Genomic DNA, 23,457 nt, shown 5'->3' on the forward strand with positions numbered 1-23,457 from the left:
CATCCCTTTGAAGACTATAGGGCCAAAGGAAATATCCTCCGATAACAAAGAGAAGGAAGCTTTTTGAGAAACTTCTTTGTGTTCTGTGAAATCATCTCACAGAGTTACAGCTTTCCCCTCAAGAAGCCTTTCGCTAAGACAATTCTTGTGGAATCGGCAAAGTGATATTTGGAAGCCCATAGAGGGCTACGGTGAAAAAGGAAATATTCTCAGATGAAATCTGGAAAGAAGCTTTCTGAGAAACTGCTCTGTGATGTGTGACTTCCACTCACAGAGTTACATCTGTATTTCGTGCATCTCTTTGTTTGCCTTATTTCTGTGGAATCTGAGAAGAGTTATTTCGGATCCCTTTGAAGACTACAGGGCCAAAGGAAATATCCTCCGATAACAAAGAGAAAGAAGCTTTCTGAGAAACTTCTTTGTGTTCTGTGAAATCATCTCACAGAGTTACAGCTTTCCCCTCAAGAAGCCTTTCGCTAAGACAATTCTTGTGGAATTGGCAAAGTGATATTTGGAATCATATAGTGGGCTATGGTGAAAAAGGAAATATCCTCAGATGAAATCTGGAAAGAAGCTTTCTGAGAAACTGCTTAGTGTTCTGCTAATTCATCTCACAGAGTTACATCTGTATTTCGTGGATCTCTTTGCTAGTCTTATTTCTGTGGAATCTGAGAACAGATATTTCGGATCCCTTTGAAGACTACAGGGCCAAAGGAAATATCCTCCGATAACAAAGAGAAAGAAGCCTTCTGAGAAACGTCTTTGTGTTCTGTGAAATCATCTCACAGAGTTACAGCTTTCCCCTCAAGAAGCCTTTCGCTAAGACAGTTCTTGTGGAATTGGCAAAGTGATATTTGGAAGCATATAGAGGGCTATGGTGAAAAAGAAAATATACTCAGACGAAATCTGGAAAGAAGCTTTCTGAGAAACTGCTTAGTGTTCTCTTAATTCATCTCACAGAGTTACATCTGTATTTCGTGGATCTCTTTTCTAGCCTTATTTCTGTGGTATCTGAGATCAGATATTTCGGATCCCTTTGAAAACTATAGGGCCAAAGGAAATATCCTCCGATAACAAAGAGAAGGAAGCTTTCTGAGAAACTTCTTTGTGTTCTGTGAAATCATCTCACAGAGTTACAGCTTTCCCCTCAAGAAGCCTTTCGCTAAGACAATTCTTGTGGAATTGGCCAAGTGATATTTCTAAGCCCATAGAGGGGTATGGTGAAAAAGGAAATATCCTCAGATGAAATCTGGAAAGAAGCTTTCTGAGAAACTGCTTAGTGTTCTGTTAATTCATCTCACAGAGTTACATCTGTATTTCGTGCATCTCTTTGTTAGCCTTATTTCTGTGGAATCTGAGAAGAGATATTTCTGATCCCTTTGAAGACTATATTGCCAAAGGAAATATCCTCCGATAACAAAGAGAAAGAAGCTTTCTGAGAAACCTCTTTGTGTTTTGTGAAATCATCTCACAGAGTTACAGCTTCCCCTCAAGAAGCCTTTCGCTAAGACAGTTCTTGTGGAATTGGCCAAGTGATATTTGGAAGCCCATAGAGGGGTATGGTGTAAAAGGAAATATCCTCAGATGAAATCTGGAAAGTAGTTTTCTGAGAAACTGCTTAGTGTTCTGTTAATTCATCTCACAGAGTTTCATCTGTATTTCGTGGATCTCTTTGCTAGCCTTATTTCTGTGGAATCTGAGAACAGATATTTCGGATCCCTTTGAAGACTATAGGGCCAAAGGAAATATCCTCCGATAACAAAGAGAAAGAAGCTTTCTGAGAAATTTCTTTGTGTTCTGTGAAATCATCTCACAGAGTTACAGCTTTCCCCTCAAGAAGCCTTTAGCTAAGACGGTTCTTGTGGAATTGGCAAAGTGATATTTGGAAGCCCATAGAGGGCTTTGTTGAAAAAGGAAATATCCTCAGATGAAATCTGGAAAGAAGCTTTCTGAGAAACTGCTTAGTGTTATGTTAATTCATCTCACAGAGTTACATGTGTATTTCGTGGATCTCTTTGCTGGCCTTATTTCTGTGGAATCTGAGAACAGATATTTCGGATCCCTTTGAAGACTATAGGGCTAAAGGAAATATCCTCCGATAACAAAGAGAAAGAATCTCTCTGAGAAACTTCTTTAGTTCCGTGAAATCTTCTCACAGAGTTACAGCTTTCCCCTCAGGGAGCCTTTCGCTAAGACATTTCTTGTGGAATTGGCCAAGTGATATTTGGAAGCCCAAAGAGGGCTATGGTGAAAAAGGAAGTATCCTCAGATGAAATCTGGAAAGTAGTTTTCTGAGAAACTGCTTAGTGTTCTGTTAATTCATCTCACAAAGTTTCATCTGTATTTCGTGGATCTCTTTGCTAGCCTTATTTCTGTGGAATCTGAGAACAGATATTTCGGATCCCTTTGAAGACTATAGGGCCAAAGGTAATATCCTCCGATAACAAAGAGAAAGAAGCTTTCTGAGAAATTTCTTTGTGTTCTGTGAAATCATCTCACAGAGTTAGAGCTTTCCCCTCCAAAAGCCTTTCGCTAAGACAGTTCTGGTGTAATTGGCAAAGTGATATTTGGAAGCCCTTAGAGGGCTATGGTGAAAAAGGAAATATCCTCAGATGAAATCTGGAAAGAAGCTTTCTGAGAAAGTGCTTTGTGTTCTGTTAATTCATCTCACAGAGTTACATCTGTATTTCGTGGATCTCTTTGCTAGCCTTATTTCTGTGGAATCTGAGAACAGATATTTCGGATCCCTTTGAAGACTATAGAGCCAAAGGAAATATCCTCCGATAACAAAGAGAAGGAAGCTTTCTGAGAAACTTCTTTGTGTTCTGTGAAATCATCTCACAGAGTTACAGCTTTCCCCTCAAGAAGCCTTTCGCTAAGACAATTCTTGTGGAATCGGCAAAGTGATATTTGGAAGCCCATAGAGGGCTACGGTGAAAAAGGAAATATTCTCAGATGAAATCTGGAAAGAAGCTTTCTGAGAAACTGCTCTGTGATGTGTGACTTCCACTCACAGAGTTACATCTCTATTTCGTGCATCTCTTTGTTTGCCTTATTTCTGTGGAATCTGAGAAGAGTTATTTCGGATCCCTTTGAAGACTACAGGGCCAAAGGAAATATCCTCCGATAACAAAGAGAAAGAAGATTTCTGAGAAACTTCTTTGTGTTCTGTGAAATCATCTCACAGAGTTACAGCTTTCCCCTCAAGAAGCCTTTCGCTAAGACAATTCTTGTGGAATTGGCAAAGTGATATTTGGAATCATATAGTGTGCTATGGTGAAAAAGGAAATATCCTCAGATGAAATCTGGAAAGAAGCTTTCTGAGAAACTGCTTAGTGTTCTGCTAATTCATCTCACAAAGTTACATCTGTATTTCGTGGATCTCTTTGCTAGTCTTATTTCTGTGGAATCTGAGAACAGATATTTCGGATCCCTTTGAAGACTACAGGGCCAAAGGAAATATCCTCCGATAACAAAGAGAAAGAAGCTTTCTGAGAAACTTCTTTGTGTTCCGTGAAATCATCTCACAGAGTTACAGCTTTCCCCTCAAGAAGCCTTTCGCTAACACATTTCTTGTGGAATTGGCAAAGTGATATTTGGAAGCCCATAGAGGGCTATGGTAAAAAGGAAATATCCTCAGATGAAATCTGGAAAGTAGCTTTCTGAGAAACTGCTTAGTGTTCTTTTAATTCATCTCACAGATTTACATCTGTATTTCGTGGATCTCTCTGCTAGCCTTATTTCTGTGGAATCTGAGAACAGATACTTCGGATCCCTTTGAAGACTATAGGGCCAAAGGAAATATCCTCCGATAACAAAGAGAAAGAAACTTACTGAGAAACTTCTTTGTGTTCTGTGAAATCATCTCACAGAGTTACAGCTTTCCCCTCAAGAAGCCTTTCGCTAAGACAGTTCTTGTGGAATTGGCAAAGTGATATTTGGAAGCATATAGAGTGCTATGGTGAAAAAGAAAATATCCTCAGATGAAATCTGGAAAGAAGCTTTCTGAGAAACTGCTTAGTGTTCTGTTAATTCATCTCACAGAGTTACATCTGTATTTCGTGGATCTCTTTTCTAGCCTTATTTCTGTGGAATCTGAGATCAGATATTTCGGATCCCTTTGAAAACTATAGGGGCAAAGGAAATATCCTCCGATAACAAAGAGAAGGAAGCTTTCTGAGAAACTTCTTTGTGTTCTGTGAAATCATCTCACAGAGTTACAGCTTTCCCCTCAAGAAGCCTTTCGCTAAGACAATTCTTGTGGAATTGGCCAAGTGATATTTGGAAGCCCATAGAGGGGTATGGTGAAAAAGGAAATATCCTCAGATGAAATCTGGAAAGAAGCTTTCTGAGAAACTGCTCTGTGATGTGTTACTTCCACTCACAGAGTTACATCTGTATTTCCTGGATCTCTTTTCTAGCCTTATTTCTGTGGAATCTGAGAACAGACATTTCGGATCCCTTTGAAGAGTATAATGCCAAAGGAAATATCCTCCGATAACAAAGAGAAAGAAGCTTTCAGAGAAACTTCTTTGTGTTCAGTGAAATCATCTCCCAGAGTTACAGCTTTCCCCTCTGGAAGCCTCGCTAAAAGAGTTCTTGTGGAATTGGCAAAGTGATATTTGGAAGCCCATAGTGGGCTATGGTGAAAAAGGAAATATCCTCAGATGAAATCTGGAAAGAAGTTTCTGAGAAACTGCTTGGTGTTCTGTTAATTCATCTCACAGAATTAGATCTGTATTTCGTGGATCTCTTTGCTAGCCTTATTTCTGTGGAATCTGAGAACAGATATTTCGGATCCATTTGAAGACTATAGGGCCAAAGGAAATATCCTCCGATAACAAAGAGAAAGAAGCTTTCTGAGAAACTTCTTTGTGTTCTGTGAAATCATCTCACAGAGTTACAGCTTCCCCCTCAAGAAGCCTTTCGCTAAGACAGTTCTTGTGGAATTGGCAAAGTGATATTTGGAAGCCCATAGAGGGCTATGGTGAAAAGGAAATATCCTCAGATGAAATCTGGAAAGAAGCTTTCTGAGAAACTGCTCTGTGATGTGTGACTTCCACTCACAGAGTTATATGTGTATTTCGTGGATCTCTTTGCTAGCCTTATTTCTGTGGAATCTGAGAACAGATATTTCGGATCCCTTTGAAGAATATAGGGCCAAGGGAAATATCCTCCGATAACAAAGAAAAAGAAGCTTTCTGAGAAACTTCTTTGTGTTCTGTGAAATCATCTCACAGAGTTACAGCTTTCCCCTCAAGAAGCCTTTCGCTAAGACAGTTCTTGTGGAATTGGCAAAGTGATATTTGGAAGCCCATAGAGGGCTATGGTGAAAAAGGAAATATCCTCAGATGAAATCTGGAAAGAAGCTTTCTGTGAAACTGCTTAGTGTTCTGTTAATTCATCTCACAGATTTACATGTTTATTTAGTGGATCTCTTTGCTAGCCTTATTTCTGTGGAAACTGAGAACAGATATTTCGGATCCCTTTGAAGACTATAGGGCCAAAGGAAATATCCTCCGATAACAAAAAGAAAGAAGTTTTCTGAGAAACTTCTTTGTGTTCTGTGAAATCATCTCACAGAGTTACAGCTTCCCCCTCAAAAAGCCTTTCGCTAAGACAGTTCTTGTGGAATTGGCAAAGTGATATTTGGAACCCCTAGAGGTCTATGGTGAAAAGGCAAATATCCTCAGATGAAATCTGGAAAGAAGCTTTCTGAGAAACTGCTCTGTGATGTGTGATTTCCACTCACAGAGTTACATGTTTATTTCGTGGATCTCTTTGCTAGCCTTATTTCTGTGGATTCTGAGAACAGATATTTCGGATCTCTTTTGAAGACTATAGGGCCAAAGGAAATATCCTCCGATAACAAAGAGAAAGAAGCTTTCTGAGAAACTTCTTTGTGTTCTGTGAAATCATCTCACAGAGTTACAGGTTTCCCCTCAAGAAGCCTTTCGCTAAGACAGTTCTTGTGGAATTGGCAAAGTGATATTTGGAAGCCCATAGAGGGCTATGGTGAAAAAGGAAATATCCTCAGATGAAATCTGGAAAGAAGCTTTCTGAGAAACTGCTTTGTGATGTGTGATTTCCTCTCACAGAGTTACATGTGTATTTCGTGCATCTCTTTCCTAACCTTATTTCTGTAGAATCTGAGAACAGATATTTCGGATCCCTTTGAAGACTATAGGGCCAAAGGAAATATCCTCCGATAACAAAGAGAAAGAAGCTTTCTGAGAAACTTCTTTGTGTTCTGTGAAATCATCTCACAGAGTTACAGCTTTCCCCTCAAGAAGCCTTTCGCTAAGACAGTTCTTGTGGAATTGGACAAGTGATATTTGGAAGCCCATAGAGGGCTATGGTGAAGAAGGAACTATCCTCAGATGAAATCTGGAAAGAAGCTTTCTGAGAAACTGCTTAGTGTTCTGTTAATTCATCTCACCGAGTTACATCTGTATTTCGTGGATCTCTTTGCTAGCCTTATTTCTTTGGAATCTGAGAACAGATATTTCGGATCCCTTTGAATACTATAGGGCCAAAGGAAATATCCTCCGATAACAAAGAGAAAGAAGCTTTCTGAGAAACTTCTTTGTGTTCTGTGAAATCATCTCACAGAGTTACAGCTTTCCCCTCAAGAACCCTTTCGCTAAAACAGTTCTTGTGGAATTGGCAAAGTGATATATAGAAGCCCATAGAGGGCTATGGTGAAAAAGGAAATATCCTCAGATGAAATCTGGAAAGAAGCTTTCTGAGAAACTGCTTAGTGTTCTGTTAATTCATCTCACAGAGTTACATCTTTATTTCGTGGATCTCTTTGCTAGCATTATTTCTGTGGAATATGAGAACAGATATTTCGGATCCCTTTGAAGACTATAGGGCCAAAGGAAATATCCTCCGATAAGAAAGAGAAAGAAGCTTTCTGAGAAACTTCTTGTATTCTGTGAAATCAGCTCACAGAGTTACAGCTTTCCCCTCAAGAAGCCTTTCGCTAAGACAGTTCTTGTGGAATTGGCAATGTGATATTTGGAAGCCCATAGAGGGCTATGGAGAAAAAGGAAATATCCTCAAATGAAATCTGGAAAGAAGCTTTCTGAGAATCTGCTCTGTGATGTGTGATTTCCACTCACAGAGTTACATGTGTATTTCGTGGATCTCTTTGCTGGCCTTATTTCTGTGGAATCTGAGAACAGATATTTCGGATCCCTTTGAAGACTATAGGGCCAAAGTAAATATCCACCGATAACAAAGAGAAAGAAGCTTTCTGAGAAACTTATTTGTGTTCCGTGAAATCATCTCACAGAGTTACAGCTTTCACCTCAGGAAGCCTTTCGCTAAGACAGTTCTTGTGGAATTGTCAAAGTGATATTTGGAAGCCCCTAGAGGGCTATGGTGAAAAAGGAAATATCCTCAGATGAAATCTGGAAAGAAGCTTTTTGAGAAACTGCTTAGTGTTCTTTTAATTCATCTCACAGAGTTACATCTGTATTTCGTGGATCTCTTTGCTAGCCTTATTTCTGTGGAATCTGAGAACAGATATTTCGGATCCCTTGGAAGACTATAGGGCCAAAGGAAATATCCTCCGATAACAAAGAGAAAGAAGCTTTCTGAGAAACTTCTTTGTGTTCTATGAAGTCATCTCACAGAGTTACAGCTTTCCCCTCAAGAAGCCTTTCGCTAAGAAAATTCTTGTGGAATTGGCAAAGTGATATTTGGAAGCCCATAGAGGGCTACGGTGAAAAAGGAAATATCCTCAGATGAAATCTGGAAAGAAGCTTTCTGAGAAACTGCTTAGTGTTCTGTTAATTCCTCTCACAGAGTTACATCTGTATTTCTTGGATCTCTTTGCTAGCCTTATTTCTGTGGAAAGGGAGAACAGATATTTCCGTTCCGTTTGAAGACTATAGGGCCAAAGGAAATATCCTCCGATAACAAAGAGAAAGAAGCTTTCTGAGAAACTTCTTTGTGTTCTATGAAGTCATCTCACAGAGTTACAGCTTTCCCCTCCAGAAGCCTTTCGATAAGACAGTTCTTGTGGAATTGGCAAAGTGATATTTGGAAGCCCATAGAGGGCTATGGTGAAAAAGGAAATATCCTCAGATGAAATCTGGAAAGAAGCTTTCTGTGAAACTACTCTGTGATGTGTGACTTCTACTCACAGAGTTACATCTGTATTTCGTGGATCTCTTTGCTAGCCTTATTTCTGTGAAATCTGAGAACAGATATTTGGGATCCCTTTGAAGACTATAGGGCCAAAGGAAATATCCTCCGTTAACAAAGAGAAAGAAGCTTTCAAAGAAACTTCTTTGTGTTCTTTGAAATCATCTCACAGAGTTACAGCTTTCCCCTCAAGAAGCCTTTCGCTAAGACAGTTCTTGTGGAATTGGCAATGTGATATTTGGAAGCCCATAGAGGGCAATGGAGAAAAAGGAAATATCCTCAAATGAAATCTGGAAAGAAGCTTTCTGAGAAACTGCTCTGTGATGTGTGATTTCCACTCACAGAGTTACATGTGTATTTCGTGGATCTCTTTGCTGGCCTTATTTCTGTGGAATCTGAGAACAGATATTTCGGATCCCTTTGAAGACTATAGGGCCAAAGGAAATATCCTCCGATAACAAAGAGAAAGAAGCTTTCTGAGAAACTTCTTTGTGTTCTGTGAAATCATCTCACAGAGTTACAGCTTTCCCCTCAAGAAGCCTTTCGCTAAGACAGTTCTTGTGGAATTGGCAAAGTGATATTTGGAAGCCCATAGAGGGCTATGGTGAAAAAGGAAATATCCTCAGATGAAATCTGGAAAGAAGCTTTCTGAGAAACTGCTTAGTGGTCTGTTAATTCATCTCACAGAGTTACATCTGTATTTCGTAGATCTCTTTGCTAGCCTTATTTCTGTGGAATCCGAGAACAGATATTTCGGATCCCTTTGAAGACTATAGGGCCAAAGGAAATATCCTACGATAACAAAGAGAAAGAAGCTTTCTGAGAAACTTCTTTGTGTTCTGTGAAATCATCTCACAGAGTTACAGGTTTCCCCTCAAGAAGCCTTTCGCTAAGAAAGTTCTAGTGGAAGTGGCCAAGTGATATTTGGAACCCCTAGAGGGCTATGGTGAAAAAGGAAATATCCTCAGATGAAATCTGGAAAGAAGCTTTCCGACAAACTGCTTAGTGTTCTGTTAATTCATCTCACAGAGTTACATGTGTTTTTCGTGGATCTCTTTGCTAGCCTTATTTCTGTGGATTCTGAGAACAGATATTTCGGATCCCTTTTGAAGAATATGGGGCCAAAGGAAATATCCTCCGATAACAAAGAGAAAGAAGCTTTCTGAGAAACTTCTTTGTGTTCTGTGAAATCATCTCACAGAGTTACAGCTTTCCCCTCAAGAAGCCTTTCGCTAAGACAGTTCTTGTGGAATTGGCAAAGTGATATTTGGAAGCCCATAGAGGGCTATGGTGAAAAAGGAAATATCCTCAGATGAAATATGAAAAGAAGCTTTTTGAGAAACTGCTCTGTGATGTGTGATTTCCACTCACAGAGTTACATGTGTATTTCGTGCATCTCTTTCCTAACCTTATTTCTGTAGAATCTGAGAACAGATATTTCGGATCCCTTTGAAGACTATAGGGCCAAAGGAAATATCCTCCGATAACAAAGAGAAAGAAGCTTTCTGAGAAACTTCTTTGTGTTCTGTGAAATCATCTCACAGAGTTACAGCTTTCCCCTCAAGAAGCCTTTCGCTAAGACAGTTCTTGTGGAATTGGCCAAGTGATATTTGGAAGCCCATAGAGGGCTATGGTGAAAAAGGAACTATCCTCAGATGAAATCTGGAAAGAAGCTTTCTGAGAAACTGCTTACTGTTCTGTTAATTCATCTCACAGAGTTACATCTGTATTTCGTGGATCTCTTTGCTAGCCTTATTTCTGAGGAATCTGAGAACAGATATTTCGGATCCCTTTGAATACTATAGGGCCAAAGGAAATATCCTCCGATAACAAAGAGAAAGAAGCTTTCTGAGAAACTTCTTTGTGTTCTGTGAAATCATCTCACAGAGTTACAGCTTTCCCCTCAGGAATCCTTTCGCTAAGAGAGTTCTTGTGGAATTGGCAAAGTGATATTTGGAAGCCCCTAGAGGGCTATGGTAAAAAAGGAAATATCCTCAGATGAAATCTGGAAAGAAGCTTTCTGAGAAACTGCTCTGTGATGTGTTACTTCCACTCACAGAGTTACATCTGTATTTCCTGGATCTCTTTTCTAGCCTTATTTCTGTGGAATCTGAGAACAGACATTTCGGATCCCTTTGAAGACTATAATGCCAAAGGAAATATCCTCTGATAACAAAGAGAAAGAAGCTTTCAGAGAAACTTCTTTGTGTTCAGTGAAATCATCTCCCAGAGTTACAGCTTTCCCCTCAGGAAGCCTTTCGCTAAAAGAGTTCTTGTGGAATTGGCAAAGTGATATTTGGAAGCCCATAGTGGGCTATGGTGAAAAAGGAAATATCCTCAGATGAAATCTGGAAGGAAGCTTTCTGAGAAACTGCTTGGTGATCTGTTAATTCATCTCACAGAATTAGATCTGTATTTCTTGGATCTCTTTGCTAGCTTTATTTCTGTGGAATCTGAGAACAGATATTTCGGATCCCTTTGAAGACTATAGGGCCAAAGGAAATATCCTCCGATAACAAAGAGAAAGAAGCTTTCTGAGAAACTTCTTTGTGTTCTGTGAAATCATCTCACAGAGTTACAGCTTCCCCCTCAAGAAGCCTTTCGCTAAGACAGTTCTTGTGGAATTGGCAAAGTGATATTTGGAAGCCCATAGAGGGCTATGGTGAAAAGGAAATATCCTCAGATGAAATCTGGAAAGAAGCTTTCTGAGAAACTGCTCTGTGATGTGTGACTTCCACTCACAGAGTTATATGTGTATTTCGTGGATCTCTTTTCTAGCCTTATTTCTGTGGAATCTGAGAACAGATATTTCGGATCCCTTTGAAGAATATAGGGCCAAGGGAAATATCCTCCGATAACAAAGAAAAAGAAGCTTTCTGAGAAACTTCTTTGTGTTCTGTGAAATCATCTCACAGAGTTACAGCTTTCCCCTCAAGAAGCCTTTCGCTAAGACAGTTCTTGTGGAATTGGCAAAGTGATATTTGGAAGCCCATAGAGGGCTATGGTGAAAAAGGAAATATCCTCAGATGAAATCTGGAAAGAAGCTTTCTGAGAAACTGCTTAGTGTTCTGTTAATTCATCTCACAGATTTACATGTTTATTTCGTGGATCTCTTTGCTAGCCTTATTTCTGTGGAATCTGAGAACAGATATTTCGGATCCCTTTGAAGACTATAGGGCCAAAGGAAATATCCTCCGATAACAAAAAGAAAGAAGTTTTCTGAGAAACTTCTTTGTGTTCTGTGAAATCATCTCACAGAGTTACAGCTTCCCCCTCAAAAAGCCTTTCGCTAAGACAGTTCTTGTGGAATTGGCAAAGTGATATTTGGAACCCCTAGAGGTCTATGGTGAAAAGGCAAATATCCTCAGATGAAATCTGGAAAGAAGCTTTCTGAGAAACTGCTCTGTGATGTGTGATTTCCACTCACAGAGTTACATGTTTATTTCGTGGATCTCTTTTCTAGATTTATTTCTGTGGAATCTCAGAACAGATATTTCGGATCCCTTTGAAGACTATAGGGCCAAAGGAAATATTCTCCGATAACAAAGAGAAAGAAGCTTTCTGAGAAACTTCTTTCTGTTCTGTGAAATCATCTCACAGAGTTACAGCTTTCCCCTCAAGAAGCCTTTCGCTAAGACAGTTCTTGTGGAATTGGCAAAGTGATATTTGGAAGCCCATAGAGGACTATTGTGAAAAAGGAAATAACCTCAGAAGAAATCCGGAAAGAAGCTTTCGGAGAAACTGCTTAGTGATCTGTTAATTCATCTCACAGAGTTACATATGTATTTCGTGGATCTCTTTGCTAGCCTTATTTCTGTGGAATCTGAGAACAGATATTTCGGATCCCTTTGAAGTCTATAGGGCCAAAGGAAATATCCTCCGATAACAAAGAGAAAGAAGCTTTCTGAGAAACTTCTTTGTGTTCTGTGAAATCATCTCACAGAGTTACAGGTTTCCCCTCAAGAAGCCTTTCGCTAAGACAGTTCTTGTGGAATTGGCCAAGTGATATTTGGAAGCCCATAGAGGGCTATGGTGAAAAAGGAAATATCCTCAGATGAAATCTGGAAAGAAGCTTTCTGAGAAACTGCTCTGTGATGTGTGATTTCCACTCACAGAGTTACATCTGAATTTCGTGGATCTCTTTGCTAGCCTTATTTCTGTGGAATCTGAGAACAGATATTTCGGATCCCTTTGAAGGCTATAGGGCCAAAGGAAATATCCTCCGATAACAAAGAGAAAGAAACTTTCTGAGAAACTTCTTTGTGTTCTGTGAAATCATCTCACAGAGTTACAGCTTTCCCCTCAAGAAGCCTTTCGCTAAGACAGTTCTTGTGGAATTGGCAAAGTGATATTTGGAAGCATATAGAGGGCTATGGTGAAAAAGGAAATATCCTCAGATGAAATCTGGAAAGAAGCTTTCTGAGAAACTGCTTAGTGTTCTGTTAATTCATCTCACAGAGTTACATCTGTAGTTCGTGGATCTCTTTTCTAGCCTTATTTCTGTGGAATCTGAGAACAGATATTTCGGATCCCTTTGAAGACTATAGGGCCAAAGGAAATATCCTCCGATAACAAAGAGAAAGAAGCTTTCTGAGAAACTTCTTTGTGTTCTGTGAAATCATCTCACAGAGTTACAGCTTTCCCCTCAAGAAGCCTTTAGCTAAGACGGTTCTTGTGGAATTGGCAAAGTGATATTTGGAAGCCCATAGAGGGCTATGTTGAAAAAGGAAATATCCTCAGATGAAATCTGGAAAGAAGCTTTCTGAGAAACTGCTTAGTGTTCTGTTAATTCATCTCACAGAGTTTCATCTGTATTTCGTGGATCTCTTTGCTAGCCTTATTTCTGTGGAATCTGAGAACAGATATTTGGGATCCCTTTGAAGACTATAGGGCCAAAGGAAATATCCTCCGATAACAAAGAGAAAGAAGCTTTCTGAGAAATTTCTTTGTGTTCTGTGAAATCATCTCACAGAGTTACAGCTTTCCTCCAAAATCCTTTCGCTAAGACAGTTCTTGTGGAATGGGCAAAGTGATATTTGGAAGCCCTTAGAGGGCAATGGTGAAAAAGGAAATATCCTCAGATGAAATCTGGAAAGAAGCTTTCTGAGAAAGTGCTTTGTGTTCTGTTAATTCATCTCACAGAGTTACATCTGTATTTCGTGGATCTCTTTGCTAGCCTTATTTCTGTGGAATCTGAGAACAGATATTTAGGATCCCTTTGAAGACTATAGGGCCAAAGGAAATATCCTCCGAAAACAAAGAGAAGGAAGCTTTCTGAGAAACTTCTTTGTGTTCTGTGAAATCATCTCACAGAGTTACAGCTTTCCCCTCAAGAAGCCTTTCGCTAAGACAATTCTTGTGGAATCGGCAAAGTGATATTTGGAAGCCCATAGAGGGCTACGGTGAAAAAGGAAATATTCTCAGATGAAATCTGGAAAGAAGCTTTCTGAGAAACTGCTCTGTGATGTGTGACTTCCACTCACAGAGTTACCTCTGTATTTCGTGCATCTCTTTGTTTGCCTTATTTCTGTGGAATCTGTGAAGAGTTATTTCGGATCCCTTTGACGACTACAGGGCCAAAGGAAATATCCTCCGATAACAAAGAGAAAGAAGCTTTCTGAGAAACTTCTTTGTGTTCTGTGAAATCATCTCACAGAGTTACAGCTTTCCCCTCAAGAAGCCTTTCGCTAAGACAGTTCTTGTGGAATTGACAAAGTGATATTTGGAGTCATATAGAGGACTATGGTGAAAAAGGAAATATCCTCAGATGAAATCTGGAAAGAGGCTTTCTGAGAAATTGCTTAGTGTTCTGTTAATTCATCTCACAGAGTTACATCTGTATTTCGTGGATCTCTTTGCTAGCCTTATTTCTGTGGAATCTGAGAACAGATATTTCGGATCCCTTTGAAGACAATAGGGCCAAAGGAAATATCCTCCGATAACAAAGAGAAAGAAGTTTTCTGAGAAACATCTTTGTGTTCTGTGAAATCATCTCACGGAGTTACAGCTTCCCCCTCAGGAAGCCTTTCGCTAAGACAGTTCTTGTGGAATTGGCAAAGTGATATTTGGAAGCCCATAGAGGGCTATGGTGAAAAAGGAAATATCCTCAGATGAAATCTGGAAAGAAGCTTTCTGAGAAACTGCTCTGTGATGTGTGATTTCCACTCACAGAGTTACATGTGTATTTCGTGGATCTCTTTGCTAGCCTTATTTCTGTGGAATCTGAGAACAGATATTTCGGATCCCTTTGAAGACTATAGGGCCAAAGGAAATATCCTCCGATAACAAAGAGAAAGAAGCTTTCTGAGAAACTTCTTTGTGTTCTGTGAAATCATCTCACAGAGTTACAGCTTTCCCCTCCAGAAGCCTTTCGCTAAGACAGTTCTTGTGGAATTGGCAAAGTGATATTTGGAAGCCCAAAGAGGGCTATGGTGAAAAAGGAAATATCCTCAGATGAAATCTGGAAAGAAGCTTTCTGAGAAACTGCTTAGTATTCTGTTAATTCATCTCACAGAGTTACATCTGTATTTCGTGGATCTCTTTGCTAGCCTTATTTCTGTGGAATCTGAGAACAGATATTTCGGATCCCTTTGAAGTCTATAGGGCCAAAGGAAATATCCTCCGATAACACAGAGAAAGAAGCTTTCTGAGAAACTTCTTTGTGTTCTGTGAAATCATCTCACAGAGTTACAGCTTTCCCCTCAGGAAGCCTTTCGCTAAGACAGTTCTTGTGGAATAGGCAAAGTGATATTTCGAAGCCCTTAGTGGGCTACGGTGAAAAAGGAAATATTCTCAGATGAAATCTGGAAAGAAGCTTTCTGAGAAACTGCTCTGTGATGTGTGACTTCCACTCACAGAGTTACATCTGTATTTCGTGCATCTCTTTGTTTGCCTTATTTCTGTGGAATCTGAGAAGAGATATTTCTGATCCCTTTGAAGACTACAGGGCCAAAGGAAATATCCTCCGATAACAAAGAGAAAGAAGCTTTCTGAGAAACTTCTTTGTGTTCTGTGAAATCATCTCACAGAGTTACAGCTTTCCCCTCAAGAAGCCTTTCGCTAAGACAATTCTTGTGGAATTGGCAAAGTGATATTTGGAATCATATAGTGGGCTATGGTGAAAAAGGAAATATCCTCAGATGAAATCTGGAAAGAAGCTTTCTGAGAAACTGCTTAGTGTTCTGCTAATTCATCTCACAGAGTTACATCTGTATTTCGTGGATCTCTTTGCTAGTCTTATTTCTGTGGAATCTGAGAACAGATATTTCGGATCCCTTTGAAGACTACAGGGCCAAAGGAAATATCCTCCGATAACAAAGATAAAGAAGCTTTCTGAGAAACTTCTTTGTGTTCCGTGAAATCATCTCACAGAGTTACAGCATTCCCCTCAGGAAGCCTTTCGCTAACACATTTCTTGTGGAATTGGCAAAGTGATGTTTGGAAGCCCATAGCGGGCTATGGTGAAAAAGGAAATATCCTCAGATGAAATCTGGAAAGTAGCTTTCTGAGAAACTGCTTAGTGTTCTTTTAATTCATCTCACAGATTTATATCTGTATTTCGTGGATCTCTCTGCTAGCCTTATTTCTGTGGAATCTGAGAACAGATACTTCGGATCCCTTTGAAGACTATAGGGCCAAAGGAAATATCCTCCGATAACAAAGAGAAAGAAACTTACTGAGAAACTTCTTTGTGTTCTGTGAAATCATCTCACAGAGTTACAGCTTTCCCCTCAAGAAGCCTTTCGCTAAGACAATTCTTGTGGAATTGGCCAAGTGATATTTCTAAGCCCATAGAGGGGTATGTTGAAAAAGGAAATATCCTCAGATGAAATCTGGAAAGAAGCTTTCTGAGAAACTGCTTAGTGTTCTGTTAATTCATCACACAGAGTTACATCTGTATTTCGTGCATCTCTTTGTTAGCCTTATTTCTGTGGAATCTGAGAAGAGATATTTCTGATCCCTTTGAAGACTATATTGCCAAATGAAATATCCTCCGATAACAAAGAGAAAGAAGCTTTCTGAGAAACTTCTTTGTGTTTTGTGAAATCATCTCCCAGAGTTACAGCTTCCCCTCAAGAAGCCTTTCGCTAAGACAGTTCTTGTGGAATTGGCCAAGTGATATTTGGAAGCCCATAGAGGGGTATGGTGTAAAAGGAAATATCCTCAGATGAAATCTGGAAAGTAGTTTTCTGAGAAACTGCTTAGTGTTCTGTTAATTCATCTCACAGAGTTTCATCTGTATTTCGTGGATCTCTTTGCTAGCCTTATTTCTGTGGAATCTGAGACAGATATTTCGGATCCCTTTGAAGACTATAGGGCCACAGGAAATATCCTCCGATAACAAAGAGAAAGAAGCTTTCTGAGAAATTTCTTTGTGTTCTGTGAAATCATCTCACAGAGTTACAGCTTTCCCCTCAAGAAGCCTTTAGCTAAGACGGTTCTTGTGGAATTGGCAAAGTGATATTTGGAAGCCCATAGAGGGCTATGGTGAAAAAGGAAATATCCTCAGATGAAATCTGGAAAGAAGCTTTCTGAGGAATTGCTTAGTATTCTGTTAATTCATCTCACAGAGTTACATCTGTATTTCGTGGATGTCTTTGCTAGCCTTATTTCTGTGGAATCTGAGAACAGATATTTCGGATCCCTTTGAAGTCTATAGGGCTAAAGGAAATATCCTCCGATAACAAAGAGAAAGAATCTTTCTGAGAAACTTCTTTAGTTCCGTGAAATCATCTCACAGAGTTACAGCTTTCCCCTCAGGGAGCCTTTCGCTAAGACATTTCTTGTGGAATTGGCAAGGTGATATTTGGAAGCCCATAGAGGGCTAGGGTGAAAAAGGAAATATCCTCAGATGAAATCTGGAAAGTAGTTTTCTGAGAAACTGCTTAGTGTTCTGTTAATTCATCTCACAGAGTTTCATCTGTATTTCGTGGATCTCTTTGCTAGCCTTATTTCTGTGGAATCTCAGAACAGATATTTCGGATCCCTTTGAAGACTATAGGGCCAAAGGAAATATCCTCCGATAACAAAGAGAAAGAAGCTTTCTGAGAAACTTCTTTGTGTTCTGTGAAATCATCTCACAGAGTTACAGCTTTCCCCTCCAGAAGCCTTTCGCTAAGACAGTTATTGTGGAATTGGCAAAGTGATATTTGGAAGCCCATAGAGGGCTAAGGTGAAAAAGGAAATATTCAGATGAAATCTGGAAAGAAGCTTTCTGAGAAACTGCTTTGTGTTTTGTTAATTCATCTCACAGAGTTACATCTGTATTTCGTGTATCTCTTTGCTAGCTTTATTTCTGTGGAATCTGAGAACAGATATTTCGGATCCCTTTGAAGTCTATAGGGCCAAAGGAAATATCCTCCGATAACAAAGAGAAAGAAACTTACTGAGAAACTTCTTTGTGTTCTGTGAAATCATCTCACAGAGTTACAGCTTTCCCCTCCAGAAGCCTTTCGCTAAGACAGTTATTGTGGAATTGGCAAAGTGATATTTGGAAGCCCATAGAGGGTGAAGGTGAAAAAGGAAATATTCAGATGAAATCTGGAAAGAAGCTTTCTGAGAAACTGCTTTGTGTTTTGTTAATTCATCTCACAGAGTTACATCTGTATTTCGTGTATCTCTTTGCTAGCTTTATTTCTGTGGAATCTGAGAACAGATATTTCGGATCCCTTTGAAGTCTATAGGGCCAAAGGAAATATCCTCCGATAACAAAGAGAAAGAAACTTACTGAGAAACTTCTTTGTGTTCTGTGAAATCATCTCACAGAGTTACAGCTTTCCCCTCAAGAAGCCTTTCGCTAAGACAATTCTTGTGGAATTGGCCAAGTGATATTTCTAAGCCCATAGAGGGGTATGTTGAAAAAGGAAATATCCTCAGATGAAATCTGGAAAGAAGCTTTCTGAGAAACTGCTTAGTGTTCTGTTAATTCATCACACAGAGTTACATCTGTATTTCGTGCATCTCTTTGTTAGCCTTATTTCTGTGGAATCTGAGAAGAGATATTTCTGATCCCTTTGAAGACTATATTGCCAAATGAAATATCCTCCGATAACAAAGAGAAAGAAGCTTTCTGAGAAACTTCTTTGTGTTTTGTGAAATCATCTCCCAGAGTTACAGCTTCCCCTCAAGAAGCCTTTCGCTAAGACAGTTCTTGTGGAATTGGCCAAGTGATATTTGGAAGCCCATAGAGGGGTATGGTGTAAAAGGAAATATCCTCAGATGAAATCTGGAAAGTAGTTTTCTGAGAAACTGCTTAGTGTTCTGTTAATTCATCTCACAGAGTTTCATCTGTATTTCGTGGATCTCTTTGCTAGCCTTATTTCTGTGGAATCTGAGACAGATATTTCGGATCCCTTTGAAGACTATAGGGCCACAGGAAATATCCTCCGATAACAAAGAGAAAGAAGCTTTCTGAGAAATTTCTTTGTGTTCTGTGAAATCATCTCACAGAGTTACAGCTTTCCCCTCAAGAAGCCTTTAGCTAAGACGGTTCTTGTGGAATTGGCAAAGTGATATTTGGAAGCCCATAGAGGGCTATGGTGAAAAAGGAAATATCCTCAGATGAAATCTGGAAAGAAGCTTTCTGAGGAATTGCTTAGTATTCTGTTAATTCATCTCACAGAGTTACATCTGTATTTCGTGGATGTCTTTGCTAGCCTTATTTCTGTGGAATCTGAGAACAGATATTTCGGATCCCTTTGAAGTCTATAGGGCTAAAGGAAATATCCTCCGATAACAAAGAGAAAGAATCTTTCTGAGAAACTTCTTTAGTTCCTTGAAATCATCTCACAGAGTTACAGCTTTCCCCTCAGGGAGCCTTTCGCTAAGACATTTCTTGTGGAATTGGCAAGGTGATATTTGGAAGCCCATAGAGGGCTAGGGTGAAAAAGGAAATATCCTCAGATGAAATCTGGAAAGTAGTTTTCTGAGAAACTGCTTAGTGTTCTGTTAATTCATCTCACAGAGTTTCATCTGTATTTCGTGGATCTCTTTGCTAGCCTTATTTCTGTGGAATCTCAGAACAGATATTTCGGATCCCTTTGAAGACTATAGGGCCAAAGGAAATATCCTCCGATAACAAAGAGAAAGAAGCTTTCTGAGAAACTTCTTTGTGTTCTGTGAAATCATCTCACAGAGTTACAGCTTTCCCCTCCAGAAGCCTTTCGCTAAGACAGTTATTGTGGAATTGGCAAAGTGATATTTGGAAGCCCATAGAGGGCTAAGGTGAAAAAGGAAATATTCAGATGAAATCTGGAAAGAAGCTTTCTGAGAAACTGCTTTGTGTTTTGTTAATTCATCTCACAGAGTTACATCTGTATTTCGTGTATCTCTTTGCTAGCTTTATTTCTGTGGAATCTGAGAACAGATATTTCGGATCCCTTTGAAGTCTATAGGGCCAAAGGAAATATCCTCCGATAACAACGAGAAAGAAGCTTTCTGAGAAACTTCTTTGTGTTCTGTGAAATCATCTCACAGAGTTACAGCTTTCCCCTCAAGAAGCCTTTCGCTAAGACAGTTCTTGTGGAATAGGCAAAGTGATATTTCGAAGCCCTTAGAGGGCTATGGTGAAAAAGGAAATATGCTCAGATGAAATCTGGAAAGAAGCTTTCTGAGAAACTGCTTAGTGTTCTGTTAATTCATCTCACAGTGTTACATCTGTATTTCGTGGATCTCTTTGCTAGCCTTATTTCTTTGGAATCTGAGAACAGATATTTCGGATCCTTTGAAGACTATAGGGCCAAAGGAAATATCCTCCGATAACAAAGAGAGGGAAGCTTTCTGAGAAACTTCTTTGTGTTCTGTGAAATCATCTCATAGAGTTACAGCTTTCCCCTCAAGAAGCCTTTCGCTAAGACAATTCTTGTGGAATCGGCAAAGTGATATTTGGAAGCCCATAGAGGGCTACGGTGAAAAAGGAAATATTCTCAGATAAAATCTGGAAAGAAGCTTTCTGAGAAACTGCTCTGTGATGTGTGACTTCCACTCACAGAGTTACATCTCTATTTCGTGCATCTCTTTGTTTGCCTTATTTCTGTGGAATCTGAGAAGAGTTATTTCGGATCCCTTTGTAGACTATAGGGACAAAGGAAATATCCTCCGATAACAAAGAGAAAGAAACTTACTGAGAAACTTCTTTGTGTTCTGTGAAATCATCTCACAGAGTTACAGCTTTCCCCTCAAGAAGCCTTTCGCTAAGACAGTTCTTGTGGAATTGGCAAAGTGATATTTGGAAGCATATAGAGGGCTATGGTGAAAAAGAAAATATCCTCAGATGAAATCTGGAAAGAAGCTTTCTGAGAAACTGCTTAGTGTTCTGTTAATTCATCTCACAGAGTTACATCTGTATTTCGTGGATCTCTTTTCTAGCCTTATTTCTGTGGAATCTGAGAACAGATATTTCGGATCCCTTTGAAGACTATAGGGCCAAAGGAAATATCCTCCGATAACAAAGAGAAAGAAGCTTTCTGAGAAATTTCTTTGTGTTCTGTGAAATCATCTCACAGAGTTACAGCTTTCCCCTCAAGAAGCCTTTAGCTAAGACGGTTCTTGTGGAATTGGCAAAGTGATATTTGGAAGCCCATAGAGGGCTATGTTGAAAAAGGAAATATCCTCAGATGAAATCTGGAAAGAAGCTTTCTGAGAAACTGCTTAGTGTTATGTTAATTCATCTCACAGAGTTACATGTGTATTTCGTGGATCTCTTTTCTGGCCTTATTTCTGTGGAATCTGAGAACAGATATTTCGGATCCCTTTGAAGACTATAGGGCTAAAGGAAATATCCTCCGATAACAAAGAGAAAGAATCTTTCTGAGAAACTTCTTTAGTTCCGTGAAATCTTCTCACAGAGTTACAGCTTTCCCCTCAGGGAGCCTTTCGCTAAGACATTTCTTGTGGAATTGGCAAAGTGATATTTGGAAGCCCAAAGAGGGCTATGGTGAAAAAGGAAATATCCTCAGATGAAATCTGGAAAGTAGTTTTCTGAGAAACTGCTTAGTGTTCTGTTAATTCATCTCACAAAGTTTCATCTGTATTTCGTGGATCTCTTTGCTAGCCTTATTTCTGTGGAATCTGAGAACAGATATTTCGGATCCCTTTGAAGACTATAGGGCCAAAGGAAATATCCTCCGATAACAAAGAGAAAGAAGCTTTCTGAGAAATTTCTTTGTGTTCTGTGAAATCATCTCACAGAGTTAGAGCTTTCCCCTCCAAAAGCCTTTCGCTAAGACAGTTCTTGTGGAATTGGCAAAGTGATATTTGGAAGCCCTTAGAGGGCTATGGTGAAAAAGGAAATATCCTCAGATGAAATCTGGAAAGAAGCTTTCTGAGAAAGGGCTTTGTGTTCTGTTAATTCATCTCACAGAGTTACATCTGTATTTCGTGGATCTCTTTGCTAGCCTTATTTCTGTGGAATCTGAGAACAGATATTTCGGATCCCTTTGAAGACTATAGGGCCAAAGGAAATATCCTCCGATAACAAAGAGAAGGAAGCTTTCTGAGAAACTTCTTTGTGTTCTGTGAAATCATCTCACAGAGTTACAGCTTTCCCCTCAAGAAGCCTTTCGCTAAGACAATTCTTGTGGAATCGGCAAAGTGATATTTGGAAGCCCATAGAGGGCTACGGTGAAAAAGGAAATATTCTCAGATGAAATCTGGAAGGAAGCTTTCTGAGAAACTGCTCTGTGATGTGTGACTTCCACTCACAGAGTTACATCTCTATTTCGTGCATCTCTTTGTTTGCCTTATTTCTGTGGAATCTGAGAAGAGTTATTTCGGATCCCTTTGAAGACTACAGGGCCAAAGGAAATATCCTCCGATAACAAAGAGAAAGAAGCTTTCTGAGAAACTTCTTTGTGTTCTGTGAAATCATCTCACAGAGTTACAGCTTTCCCCTCAAGAAGCCTTTCGCTAAGACAATTCTTGTGGAATTGGCAAAGTGATATTTGGAATCATATAGTGGGCTATGGTGAAAAAGGAAATATCGTCAGATGAAATCTGGAAAGAAGCTTTCTGAGAAACTGCTTAGTGTTCTGTTAATTCATCTCACAGAGTTACATCTGTATTTCGTGGATCTCTTTTCTAGCCTTATTTCTGTGGAATCTGAGATCAGATATTTCGGATCCCTTTGAAGACTATAGGGCCAAAGGAAATATCCTCCGATAACAAAGAGAAGGAAGCTTTTTGAGAAACTTCTTTGTGTTCTGTGAAATCATCTCACAGAGTTACAGCTTTCCCCTCAAGAAGCCTTTCGCTAAGACAATTCTTGTGGAATCGGCAAAGTGATATTTGGAAGCCCATAGAGGGCTACGGTGAAAAAGGAAATATTCTCAGATGAAATCTGGAAAGAAGCTTTCTGAGAAACTGCTCTGTGATGTGTGACTTCCACTCACAGAGTTACATCTGTATTTCGTGCATCTCTTTGTTTGCCTTATTTCTGTGGAATCTGAGAAGAGTTATTTCGGATCCCTTTGAAGACTACAGGACCAAAGGAAATATCCTCCGATAACAAAGAGAAAGAAGCTTTCTGAGAAACTTCTTTGTGTTCTGTGAAATCATCTCACAGAGTTACAGCTTTCCCCTCAAGAAGCCTTTCGCTAAGACAATTCTTGTGGAATTGGCAAAGTGATATTTGGAATCATATAGTGGGCTATGGTGAAAAAGGAAATATCCTCAGATGAAATCTGGAAAGAAGCTTTCTGAGAAACTGCTTAGTGTTCTGCTAATTCATCTCACAGAGTTACATCTGTATTTCGTGGATCTCTTTGCTAGTCTTATTTCTGTGGAATCTGAGAACAGATATTTCGGATCCCTTTGAAGACTACAGGGCCAAAGGAAATATCCTCCGATAACAAAGAGAAAGAAGCCTTCTGAGAAACTTCTTTGTGTTCCGTGAAATCATCTCACAGAGATACAGCATTCCCCTCAGGAAGCCTTTCGCTAACACATTTCTTGTGGAATTGGCAAAGTGATATTTGGAAGCCCATAGAGGGCTATGGTGAAAGAGGAAATATCCTCAGATGAAATCTGGAAAGTAGCTTTCTGAGAAACTGCTTAGTGTTCTTTTAATTCAGCTCACAGATTTACATCTGTATTTCGTGGATCTCTCTGCTAGCCTTATTTCTGTGGAATCTGAGAACAGATATTTCGGATCCCTTTGAAGACTATAGGGCCAAAGGAAATATCCTCCGATAACAAAGAGAAAGAAACTTACTGAGAAACTTCTTTGTGTTCTGTGAAATCATCTCACAGAGTTACAGCTTTCCCCTCAAGAAGCCTTTCGCTACGACAGTTCTTGTGGAATTGGCA

Source organism: Macaca nemestrina, chromosome 2, assembly GCF_043159975.1.
Source record: "Macaca nemestrina isolate mMacNem1 chromosome 2, mMacNem.hap1, whole genome shotgun sequence".
Lineage (NCBI taxonomy): Eukaryota > Metazoa > Chordata > Mammalia > Primates > Cercopithecidae > Macaca > Macaca nemestrina.